This window comes from Scophthalmus maximus, chromosome 5 (genome assembly GCF_022379125.1).
Source record: "Scophthalmus maximus strain ysfricsl-2021 chromosome 5, ASM2237912v1, whole genome shotgun sequence".
NCBI classification, from domain to species: Eukaryota; Metazoa; Chordata; class Actinopteri; order Pleuronectiformes; family Scophthalmidae; genus Scophthalmus; species Scophthalmus maximus.
Window position 1 is genome coordinate 802,859 of NC_061519.1, and position 11,959 is coordinate 814,817.

General features: G+C 41.9%; 1 protein-coding gene across 1 annotated transcript in view; it reads right to left on the reverse strand.

Moving 5' to 3' along the window:
* The window catches only part of gatad2b (GATA zinc finger domain containing 2B), a 43,320-nt gene extending 36,584 nt beyond the window's left edge, over window positions 1-6,736 (reverse strand). The window contains exon 1 of the mRNA XM_035633874.1: window positions 6,588-6,736. The gene's annotated coding sequence lies outside the window, so the exon portion shown is untranslated. The remainder of the gene's footprint in view (window positions 1-6,587) is intronic.
* Between the last annotated feature and the right edge of the window lie 5,223 nt (window positions 6,737-11,959).

Genomic DNA, 11,959 nt, shown 5'->3' on the forward strand with positions numbered 1-11,959 from the left:
GCCCTTGGGCAAGACACTTTGGCAGCTCCTAAGACAGTGTGTGAATGTGAGAAAAAATGTGCTGTATATTGTGTGTGAATTGGTGAATGTGCCGTAAAGTGCTTAGATGGACTGTATTTCTATAGCGCTTCTATATAAAAACAGTCCATTTACCATTTAGTGTGAATGGCTTTTTGAATGTGTCTGAAACAAATAATATGAGAACCATATACTTTTTATGGGAAAATACCAACACCACAGAAAATGTGTCTTATCTACAGAGAGAGTAAAGTACCCCAAAAAGTTCTGTTACTACCATGTTCCAGAACCGAATAGGTTCAAATGTGAACGGCACCCAATCCTACTGTTGTGCATTCCATTGGTTTTTAATTTGCTGTGTGTTAATCTCTTCAAAACATGTAGACCTAACACTGCAGATCACCTGTACTCTGTGCTTCTTCGTGTTACTCTTACAATACTGATCAAAATCAGCAACTTCTAGAAAAATATCATCGATGTTTGGTCAAATTACATGATCATTTGTATCACTGCAGAACACCCAGGTTTAAAATCCCTTCAATGTACAGGGAGCATGTTGAGGATTGACCTTGTGCAGCACCTGGCTAAGTGCAGCACAGCAATGCAGCACTGATGTGCACACTGCTTATTCACTGGCTGAATTAGTCACAGCGGCAATGCCTCTGTTTGCTGGGCCATTTCCACACTCAAGGAAATTAAACTCTTCTTTCATTTTAATACAGTGAGCGTGCGCCTACACATGCACACACACCCACACACAGTTAATGACAAAGTACAGGCACCGCAAACACGCATGATTTCTCAAACACCAAGGGTGTACACAATTCAAATTATTATGGAATTTTATACATTTATCATATTCAAATTCACAATCGTGTTTGGATAAATATAAAATTTAGGGAAGTAGAATTCGATAGCCAAGCGATTTTGGCCTCAGTCCTGGTTTCGAACCCTTTTTCCTAGGTATATACTGATATATACCAATAAAACACAGCGGAAAAAAATTTGTTGATTAAATGTGTCGGACACATTCAAATAAAAGCTGTAGCTTACTAACTTAAAGGGCAGTAGGCAAACTAAAGCAAGACACATTTTGAAAAAATCTGCGAATATTTCCTCACGGTTAGCTGTTGGACAAAGAGAGGTGCTAGCGGGTGGCACCGCAACTCTGTGGTTTTGGCCTAGTGGTAGCAAGTCGGTCTCCCATACCGGAGACCGTGGGTTTGTGGCCCGACCAGAGCAATAAAATAACAACAACAACAAGAGAGAAACAAGCTATCTCCAAAATCACTTACTGCCCCTTTAAATGTTTTGTTTATGAGCTACTTGATCCAAACAACTGAAGGTCCAGATTCAAGACTGAAGCCGGTGAGTACAACTTTAGATCTGATATGGCAGGACAGGAGAGAAGATGATTCACTCTGTTGGGAGTTGCTTTCAGGTGAAGACAAGCTAGAGGCGCTGATGAAGCCTTTGTCCTCTATCTTCTCAGGAGACACGCAGTCAGAGAGCAGCTGGTGAACATGTTGGTGCATTTAGCATCTAAAGAAACAAGTGCAGCCATCATGTTTCACATTGTAATTTTCCTACTATGATGAGTCAAAATGTCTACCGTGAGAAGGGCCTGACCAATTCAAGTGGCAATATTGTTTTTTTTGCAACCAGACGTAGGAGCTTAGGTCGGTCTGATTGAGAACACGTCCACTGTAGGGCTGAAACGGTTCCTTAACTTGATTACAACAAAAGCATAGATTAAAATTCTTTGCCCCGAAGCTTTATTTAATCCATACGACGTACTGCTCAGTGTCTGTGTTCACACAAGGGGTGGTCAAAAAAAAAACGATTCATGCAAAAATTGTGATTCTGATCTTCTAAGATCCTAAATCATTCATAACTTCCAAAAATCGATGTTTACAAACTCCTTTCCCCGTCTTACTGTTCGACTTCCGTAGAACACTGTTGCAGCAAGCTACTGGCTAGTCAGTCACGCTAGCCCTTAGTTTGACTCTATAAAATACCAAATGGAGTAGCAAGAAATTCAGCCAGCCCCTTTGTCATTGAAGGCAAGTATTTGGGTGCACTTAGGATTTTACAACCTCCCAGGGAAGACGGAGCTGGACATGACTCATTCAATATGCAAGGTTTGCAAAAGGAAAGTCAAGTACTTCAGCAACACATACTCACATACTCTTATACGCCATTACCCAGAGTTGAAAGAGGAACAGCATGGACCAACACTGGCAGCCAACCAACTCACACTGCACTACTTTAGCAAACTTTCAGCCAACTCTGAACGGGCAAAAGAAAATATCACTAAATCCATCGCCTGTTTCATCTCAAATGACCTGCAACCCTACAGCGTAGTCAAGAATGAAGGATTTAGATGTATGATCGAGACAATGGAGCCAAAGTAGGCCATGCTATCACGTAACTCTTTTTCCTGAAAAAGCGTTGCCTCAGGATGGGGAATAGCGTAAATTCATCACAGACATATGCATTTTTTCCCCCAATACAGTTAGAAGCACCGATAACATTGGAGCTTATTGATACTACGGTCTTTCATAATTTTGCGCCATGGCCTGTTTAATACCAGGTTTCTGTTCCCACCCCTAGATGAGACGGAGCCCAATCTCCTCTCGTAAAAAATATTCTAATAATTCATCAAAAATCTAAATCCAGGAAAGGCGTACCACAGCTGCTGAATTCATGTAGGGGAAACTGCATTTTTGAACATCCACACTAGGAGGTAGAGGGTATAACCTGTCATCACAGCCTCCTCCAACTGCTCTATAACAACTCAGTGTCTCCTGTGTGTCTTTGTTTCCATTAACACAATGAACTGTACATAGGAGATAGTAACACACACTTCCACACAGTCCCTTTTCCAAGAGAATTGTGGGGTTGCACTCAGTTGTTCACATAAAACCTGAGGGAAGTAGTTGTGTGAAGAATGAAGAAAAAAACCTGACACACCTCCACACAGCAGCACCTGACTATCAGACTGCCATGTGCCTTTGACCTTGGAAAGGAGGTTCCAGATGCTATCGGGTAATCTGAGCAAAAAATAAATAATTTTACAAACTAATTATCAATAATTTGAAAATAAAACCAGTGCATGTTTGCTTCCACAGTTATGTTCACTGAAATCTGATGCAAACCATAGCTTTAAGCCTGGTGTATACGCATATACAGTACATGTGGCTGAATCCCCATCACTAGCCAACGGAACTGAACCATTTAACGCATGCCACCACACATACATACTGTGTGTGTGTGTGTGTGTGTGTGTGTGTGTGTGTGTGTGTGTGTGTGTGTGTGTGTGTGTGTGTGTCCGTCCGTGTGTGTGTGTCCGTCCGTGTGTGTGTGTGTGTGTGTGTGAGAAAAGGGGGGCTAATTTGTCAGACACTGTTTCACCTGAACCCTCAGCTCTTTCTAGATTTGGTTGTGGCTGAAGAAGTTTCACATCCACAGTGAATAACCATTGGATGCTACATGTCTCAAAATGTGCCCTTGGTTAGTTACACAAACACCATTGTTCGCTGCTGTAGTTTCAATTCTGTAGATAATAACCTTATGATTATAAAAACAAGACTGTATAATTAGAAACAAGTCACCTGATGCCTGCACTGATTGAGACTGTGATGAAAACCTACTAACTTGTGGGTCGTAACAGCAAATATCTGAGAGATAGGAGCTGGGTACTACTCAGACTTTAAATAGAACTAAAATGCTATGCTACACTTCCTCTTGTCAACAAATCCCATATGCAGAGCCAAACCAACACTGAATGTGATAGACTGACGAGTATTTTGTGTATCAATACCTGATAGGTCTTATTCCTCTGTGCCATGTTGTACAAAAACTATTAAAGACATCAGTGAGCCACACAGTTGCACTGGTCCCACACACACCGTCCTGCTGCCCCAAATACTCACTAGAGCCCCTAATGTGGATTAATCCACAGCTGAAAATAGTCCACAACTAATGAACAACTGCTATGGAGCTAAATCTGAGCCTATAGTTTTCTTAACTTGAAGAAAACATTGGAAACTGGAAGGTCAAATTTTGATGTTGAACTTTGAAAAAGAAATGTGTTCAAAATAAATCTAAGTGAAGGAAAAAAAATGTTTTCAAATTAAATATTATTTTGATACAATTCTGGAATTCTTTTGAATGAATTGTTCACTTTCATGAATATTTTAATATTTGAGGTCTTATTTTTTCAGTTGCAGATTTTATGTTTTCAGATTCAGATCTTATTTTTTTCAATGCTGAATCACATTTTCACTTTTTTCCCACTTTTAGGTTGATTTTTTTCAGTTCAGACTTTTGGCACTGGTCTGGTGTGGGGGCAGAACAACTGGACACTTTATTGACACCATATTTACGTGATTAGCAGTAAAAAAAAAAGGCGGCAATGACAATATTGCAAGCTGTTTTAGATCGGGCTTGGCACTAATCAGTAGTATGAAAGCAACAAACTCTGCCATAATTCAGGTAAGAAGGTTTCCCTTTTTTTGAATGTACGCTTGGAAATTGGTACATTTTTTAACATAGGGACATGCATAAAAGGAAATATAAATCAGATGGATTTCAGACTTTTTAAGGACCCACGGAACCATGTATCAGCTGATCAATCAATATGCAAATGTGCAAACACCCAATTATCAATATTGGTGTTGGCCTAAAAAAAAAAAGCCACTATCAGTCAACTACTGGCGTCTCCTCTCCAGCCCTACTGGGACATTGTGGTTTAATAAAGCTTAATTGCTGCTGTTTGACGGGCAGGTAAAAAAAAAACACTAGATGTGAGAAATGATCATTACTGGCAAATCTGTGGAACATAATACTTTTTTGGCTAAAGTTATGCTCACTTGGTTGGAAGGCACTTAATGTCCCAGCATGGTTTGGGGCTCTAAGGTTGGGAGTCTACGAGGTAGCCGTCAGTGAGAAGTTTGTGTAACAGATCTACATTAAAGAAATGAAAAGGAGTGGCAACAGCTTGAAATTCCATGTCATGATACACACGCACAAAATAATTCAGAATCTCTACTATTTCATCCTGGACGATTTAATGATGGCTCACGGACATGGAGCCCTGACTGCTTGCTCAATAAGAACAATGCTTCAGGTAGTGTACTGTCAGAACAGTGTGGTTGGCTTCAACTGTATGCTGCTGGGGCTGCCGGGGGACTGTGAGCTGAAAATGGGAAAAGGAAGGTCTCCACCATTGAGAATACTACAGTTCATTCACACTCTTCAACCGCAAGGACCTTTCATTCATACGAACCACTATCACTATGTGAGTGGAGGGCTGAGTTTGTCAAGGTCTGCCAACTTTTATCTCACAACCAGAGGCTGTAAGGCTCCTGTACCTCAACGCTCACGTCTGTGAAGTGAGCACCATGTCCTGAAGAAGACGCCACCAAAAACCAGCAGCGGGTTGAAAGTGATACACTGCCGAGCAGAGGGAAAGTGACAATGCTGCCGTCTGTCAACTTTCCCAGCGACTAAAATATGTTGTTAATAGCCAACCTTTCCTTATCTACCGCTGCTGTATATGGCACAACAACAATATACCGTACATGGCCCGTTCTTGTAAATGTGCACGACCTCTCTTCATGTCAAAGATGGCACTCACTAGAATCCAGCCAGGGACTGTAACGTGAAATGACTTGGAGTGTGATAGCAGGTCAGCTGTGAATCCATCTGCCTGTGACTCATGTAAATCTGGAGGAGCGGTGCAGCAGCAGCAGACACGAAATGAGCTCCAGTACACTGCAGAATAATAGGCAGCACACATTAAATATTGATTCCCGTTTTGTCTCGAACGTCATCCAGAGATCTGCCTACGTTTATCCGCCGCGCAGCCAGAAGAACGCCTTGGCCCTCACAGTAACGTGATGGTTCGTGCTGTCAGGCGCCAGGCAGCCATTTAGCAGCATATGGAGCCAGTTGAGTCTCTACGTAAATGGCTGATGCATTTCGAATTTTTGTTCCTAATTGCCGAGAGCCATCAGCAGCTCCGGCCTCCTCCCGGCGCCTTTTCATCCGCCACTTCTCGCAGCTTTATCCCATTCGAACCGTCAGAACACCCCATCTCATCCCGGTGCTTTTTAAATGAGCATTAGCGAGTATTTGGAGGAGCCTGGCTCTTTCTCCAGTCGGAGTTAACCCCCAGAGACTCTGGATCAAACAATGAAACCGACCGGAGGCATTCCGCTTAACGTCCCCATCACACCGGAATCACAATATCTCCGTTAACCGTCGGTTAATATGGACACACAAACCGCCGGCCACGGTTAAGGAACACCTAAATGTGTGTGCTGCGCCTCCAGACCTTTAAATGTAAAGGAGCAGTTCTAGGCGACGGCTGCTGGTCGCCACAATGTCAGCCTGCATCAATAAATAGCGAAGGGAAGCCGCTCTATTGTCTATCAGCACATCGGCACATCCACCGGCGGCACAAAGACACAACTTGTCATCCTGCCGCTACTAGAATCCCGCCGCTGCCATTTCAAAAACATTCCCGGCCGGGGGCCAGGCCTCGCGCACATCCTCGGACTCACCTGTGTCTCCTTACGCCTCAGTGTGTACCGTCTCCGGGTTCACGGTCCGGTCCTGACAGCGCTGCAGCGGCTCCTCACCACCAGTTCCCGGCACCGGCAGGCAGCACTAAACCGCTGATTGGGCCTCGGCAGAGGATCACCCCTTCGGTGCAGCCAGACAGACAGCTCATTGGTCAGACTGTTACTTCGTATAACGCAGACAGACAGCAGATTGGCTGCTTGTTTCCCCAGCAGATCCAGACAGACAGCTGATTGGTCGTCCGGGATTTATGACTGGAGGCACTCGGACAAATGATTGGTCGTCATTTTCCGCGGCGGAGACTGAGAGTGATTGGCTGGTTGTTGTGTTGTTGTCTGTGTCTAGATGGAGAGCCATGTTACCATCGGTGTGTCGGTCTGTATTCCCCCAGTAACGAGAAGCTGGCCACACTATCTCTGTAACGTAGGTTACCTTGATTGGTATCAGGGGTGAAGAGACACCTGCTGTCTTGTCATGGCGGGTTCTAACGGCTTCCTATGCACGTATGTACATGACAAAGACCCGCACAGGGCAAACAGCTGTGACAAGAAACGTCACGAGTCTCACCAAACCAAGGCAGTCATGAGCATCAGACGTGTGTCTTCAGCGACTGTTCCAATATTGTGACAAAGAAGAGTCTTTGGCCTTCAGCGCCATGCTCCCCAATTGTGGCACAATTCACACATGAGGAGGGTGGAGGGTCACAGCAGCTGTCATTACCTCTGTGCAGAAACTATATCACTAATTAGATACCAGACTGACGGAACTATTTAGCATTTTGAAATATTAAATACTAACCATCTACTTGACATTGGATACTGCTAACATCTGCTTACGAGTTTTCTTTGGGAACCATATCCTTTTCTTTGCAGTCTCAGTCCTGACACGCAGTAGATTCTTCTGTCCAGGTTACTGACACCTGCTATTTGTAAGTGTGGCATGTGATTCATATTTGCTGTTATTTACTTGAGTAAATTCATCCACAGCTTATTTTGGAAATGGAAGTAGTGTCTGTCGACTGTTTGATACACCACAGTTGAAGCTCTAAGACACAGTTAGGCTATGACACATATCGTAATACCCTTGGCTAATGGCTGCAGATAATGAATTATGTTAGATGTTGCTGGTAGTAGCTATTCATATCCACTACCATGATGATTGAGCCCTCTAGTGGCTGGACATGTTTAAACTTCACTTAAAACAAAGGTGTGACTTGCATTACTATTGTTCAGTCAATGCTGTATAATGATAATTTTATCTTTCGCAATCATCAATACTATTAACTGAACATCTACACTATATCCAGCCTGCTGCTTCTGTGATGATACAACTTTTTTTAGAAAGCCAATTCAAATTTTTAAAAAATTATTCACTCAGTGATTTCCAAAAACAAACAATAAAATAAAATATATCAAACAGTAGCAACATTTTGCGTGGCCAGCTGATCAATTGTGCAGATGTCCATATATGAATGCCTGTGTGGTCTGCTCCCTTGCAGACACCTGAAGAATGAACTCAGTTTGAACTGGTGATTTTATAAATGGTTGATAGAGCATTTATTGAGGCTTCGTTGATCAGTTATATCTGGAATTTGATATTATTCCTCCAACAGAACACTTTTATTGTAAGGACTGCTTGTCAGGAATTTGACCTGTAGTAGACTTGTAGAACATCTGGACCAAATCCCTTTAATTATTTGTTATTTAGCTCATTAACATTTAAGACTTGCCACATTCAAAGACTGTTTAATTGCAAATTATTAACATTCATGATGCAGATAATTAAGCCTATTATCTTTTTGCTGTTTGTTTACTTACAGTGAGAAACCAAACATTTTTATGCTATTTAATTGATAAAGAGAATCAATTAATTCATAAAGAATGACCACTTTAAAAGACTAATCACAATTAACATTACTGTTAGTCAACAAACATCTGTTATTCAACTACAACTGGCAAACTGAGTAATGTTACTTCACTATCTGTACATAAAAGGTGTTTGTGGATTTGACCCATGTGTATTGTGCATGTTAGGGGATAAGCAAAGCAAGAGAGAGAGAAAGAGAGTTCATAACGTTCACAGTGACAGGTATTAAGGTGACATCTGCATGGGCAGAGAGATTATAAACCAGGTCTTGCTACATTAAACATAATCCCTCAAGTTACAGGTAAACAAGATATTTGCCTCAGTACAATCAGTTTCCTCTGTGAAGCATTGAGATCAGAGAAGGAAGAAGAAGAGGAAGGTGGTTAAAGGTTAATGGATTACTCCTAAAGGTAGTTAGCCAGTGGAATAGCTATGGACTGGTTTGTAATTTGTCGTTGATCAAAAAGGAGAGAAAACCTAGTTAGCAAGAATTGCTGTGATGGTCCAATCATTGAGGGTTGCCATCTGTTGCCAGCTCGTTCCGGTTTAATCTCTGTTCCTTCATCCCTGACAGCCATGCTATCCTGCTATCCGTATGCTCAAGCCACCAATGTATTTAGTCAAATAATAAAGGGGTTACTTAAAAAGAAAAAAGTAGATGTCCTTTGGTTAGCCTTAAGTTGGGTCATGGTAGACTAGTGGTGGTGTTTAAAGGTGTAAATTTATTTAGCCTTTTCAGAAACCATGTTTGATAGAGACTTCAGTAGGTATAGGTGAATGGGTAAATGAGGGATGAATCCAATGATGCTAGATCCAAAGAAATTTGAATTGTGCTGCCGGGACTATATGCCAGGTTCACCTGTGAAGGTTGCACAGCATCAATATCGGCAACATCCCGTTAGTTTGTGTTGCTGTCTGCATTTCCTGTTTTACTTGGCATCTACTAAGATTTCCTGTCGTTTCAGTTCCTGTTTCCCAGTCACTTGATTATTACTCGCCAGCATACCCCCACCCTTATATGCTCTGTTTTGTCCGGTTTCCAGTGCCAGATTGTCATTGTTGATCCTAGTGTTCATTGTTTGTGTCATTGTTTTCTTGATCCTGACATGCGCTCAATCTATCAATCAATCAATTTTTATTTGTATAGCGCCAAATCAAAACATACATTGTCTCAAGTCTCTTTACATAGTGAGGTCAAGACCCTCACAATATTACATAGAAACACAACAGTTCCCACAATTAGCAGCTCTGAGACTGTGGAGAGAAAAAACTCTTTCAAAAGGAAGACATCTCTAACAGAACCAGAACCATCTGCTGTGACCGGTTGGTGAGAGGAGAGAGATGGGGGAGAGAGGAGAGAGAGCGAGAACAGTTGTATAACCATTGCTTTTATCTCTACTAGACTGATACCTGTCATAATACTGTCACTTTTAGATGCAAGATGTTGTTATAATTATTATTATAATAATAACAACCATTTAATAAAAATTAAATGGTCAGACTTCTCAGCAACCTCTTTTCTTCTACTGTTGTGAAAGCCTCACAGCTAATTTTAGATTGTGGTTTAAAGAAGAATCTTTAAATGGGGTGGAGTCAGGCGTCCTTCATCTTTCCTTAGTAATGATAGTATCTCCCCAAATGCCGTAGGTACCTGCATTTTAAAATAGTTTAAATGCTCCCTCAAATTGACTATCCCTAGCCCTTCACCACTCCCCCCACTTAATCACCAACCCACCACGCGCGCACGCGCACACACACACACACACACACACACACACGATGATCATAGTGTTGATATTCCTATCGTGTCTATATTATCATAAGGCTGTCTAACCCTGGGTTCATAACATGGTCATAGAAAATCTGATTGGGCTGGAGTAACCGCTAATAATCTGTTTAATGTCGATCGCTTTACCCTGAATATGTCTATCAGTGTACACATGACTCCCATTAACTGCTCTGTTAAATGCAAGGCCACTCAAGTCATTAATTTGCAATGACTTCATTACCTCAAAAAATATTCACATCATCTTCCTCACTGAAACTTGGTTATAATGTGATTATTTTATGGGGGTTGGGGGTTGCTGTAATCTGTAGGGATGAATTTACCTGCAGCGCAGCACCTTGTGGGGAATTTCCTCCTTTGCATAATATGGCTTTCTTCATGGTAAGTGTCAGTCTACATTGTCTATTTAAGTCTTCTTATCTTCTCAATAGAAAAATCAAAACAGCTCCTTTATCCCCATGTTCTCTGACATATTGTCACTGACTATGTTTAAATATGACCATGTTATCATTCTGATAATATTCTGTTATGAATGTGGTTCACCTCTTACCTTCCACTACTTTCCATCCTGATTGTCAGCATATCAGAGTTCTGCCTGTGTAGCGGTCTACCCGGACCCTCAGCTAAATGTTCCAGACCTTCAGTCCCCTCATCAGCCTCCAGAGAGACCCCATCCACACAAGGCCTGCCAGTCGGCCGCTAGACGGGTGACGCCAGCCGGCCCAGCCTCCGGAAGGGAGGAAACAAGTCTACAAATTTAAAAGGTAACATATGAACACAAAACTGAAGAAAAACCCCACTCCAGTACAAAACCAGGATTTGTTTAAAGCATACCAAGTGGTGATGTCAAAGTGGTGATGCCCAGTCGGCCTCTAGAGGGTTGACGCCAGCTGGCCTCCAACCCAGCCTCCTCAGTAGACCCATCAGAAATGATGACATGTAAACTTTGACTTCTGAATTGTCTTATGAGCTACATATGGCCTGGAGGCTGGAGATCCCCCACCCACATGGGGTCATGGGATACCATATTGTCCTTATCAGAACGTTATCTTCTTCTGTTTTTTTAAAATAATCTGTATTCAGTATCAGTCTGTCCTCAGTAATTCTAAGTGACACACATGAGACTGTGAGTGGACCATCACTCATCATTCATTCATTCATCATTCATCATCTACCGCTTTATCCATTTAAGGATCGCGGGGGGGTGCTGGAGCCAATCCCAGCTAACATTGGGCGAGAGGCGGGGTACACCCTGGACAGGTCCCCAGCCTATCACCATCACTCATGCTAATATAAAATTAAATAAGAAAACACAGGGTGCCTGAATGTATCTCTATGGCTGACAGCATTTTATGATAACATGATGTTACAGTTCAACCTTCAAAAATGTTCCTTTAAAGGCACAGATCCCCAAATGCAATTGATTTAGATAGATACATCTAATCAATATGACTGTATGAATGTCTATGAATAAGTGAATATGAATAACTGTAAAGCACTTTGGGTTGTCGATACGGCTAGAAAAGAGCTATTTATATTCAATTCATTCATCGGATGCTGCACCATCCTGTATTAAGCCTTCATGTATGACATTGCAAGATGTGATTTGTCTGCTTCAAAGTGTGTTTTGACATTATGGAATTCATGAATCTAATTCTGATAAGTACACACGTCATTGGTTTGTGATTCTTATTTATTCAT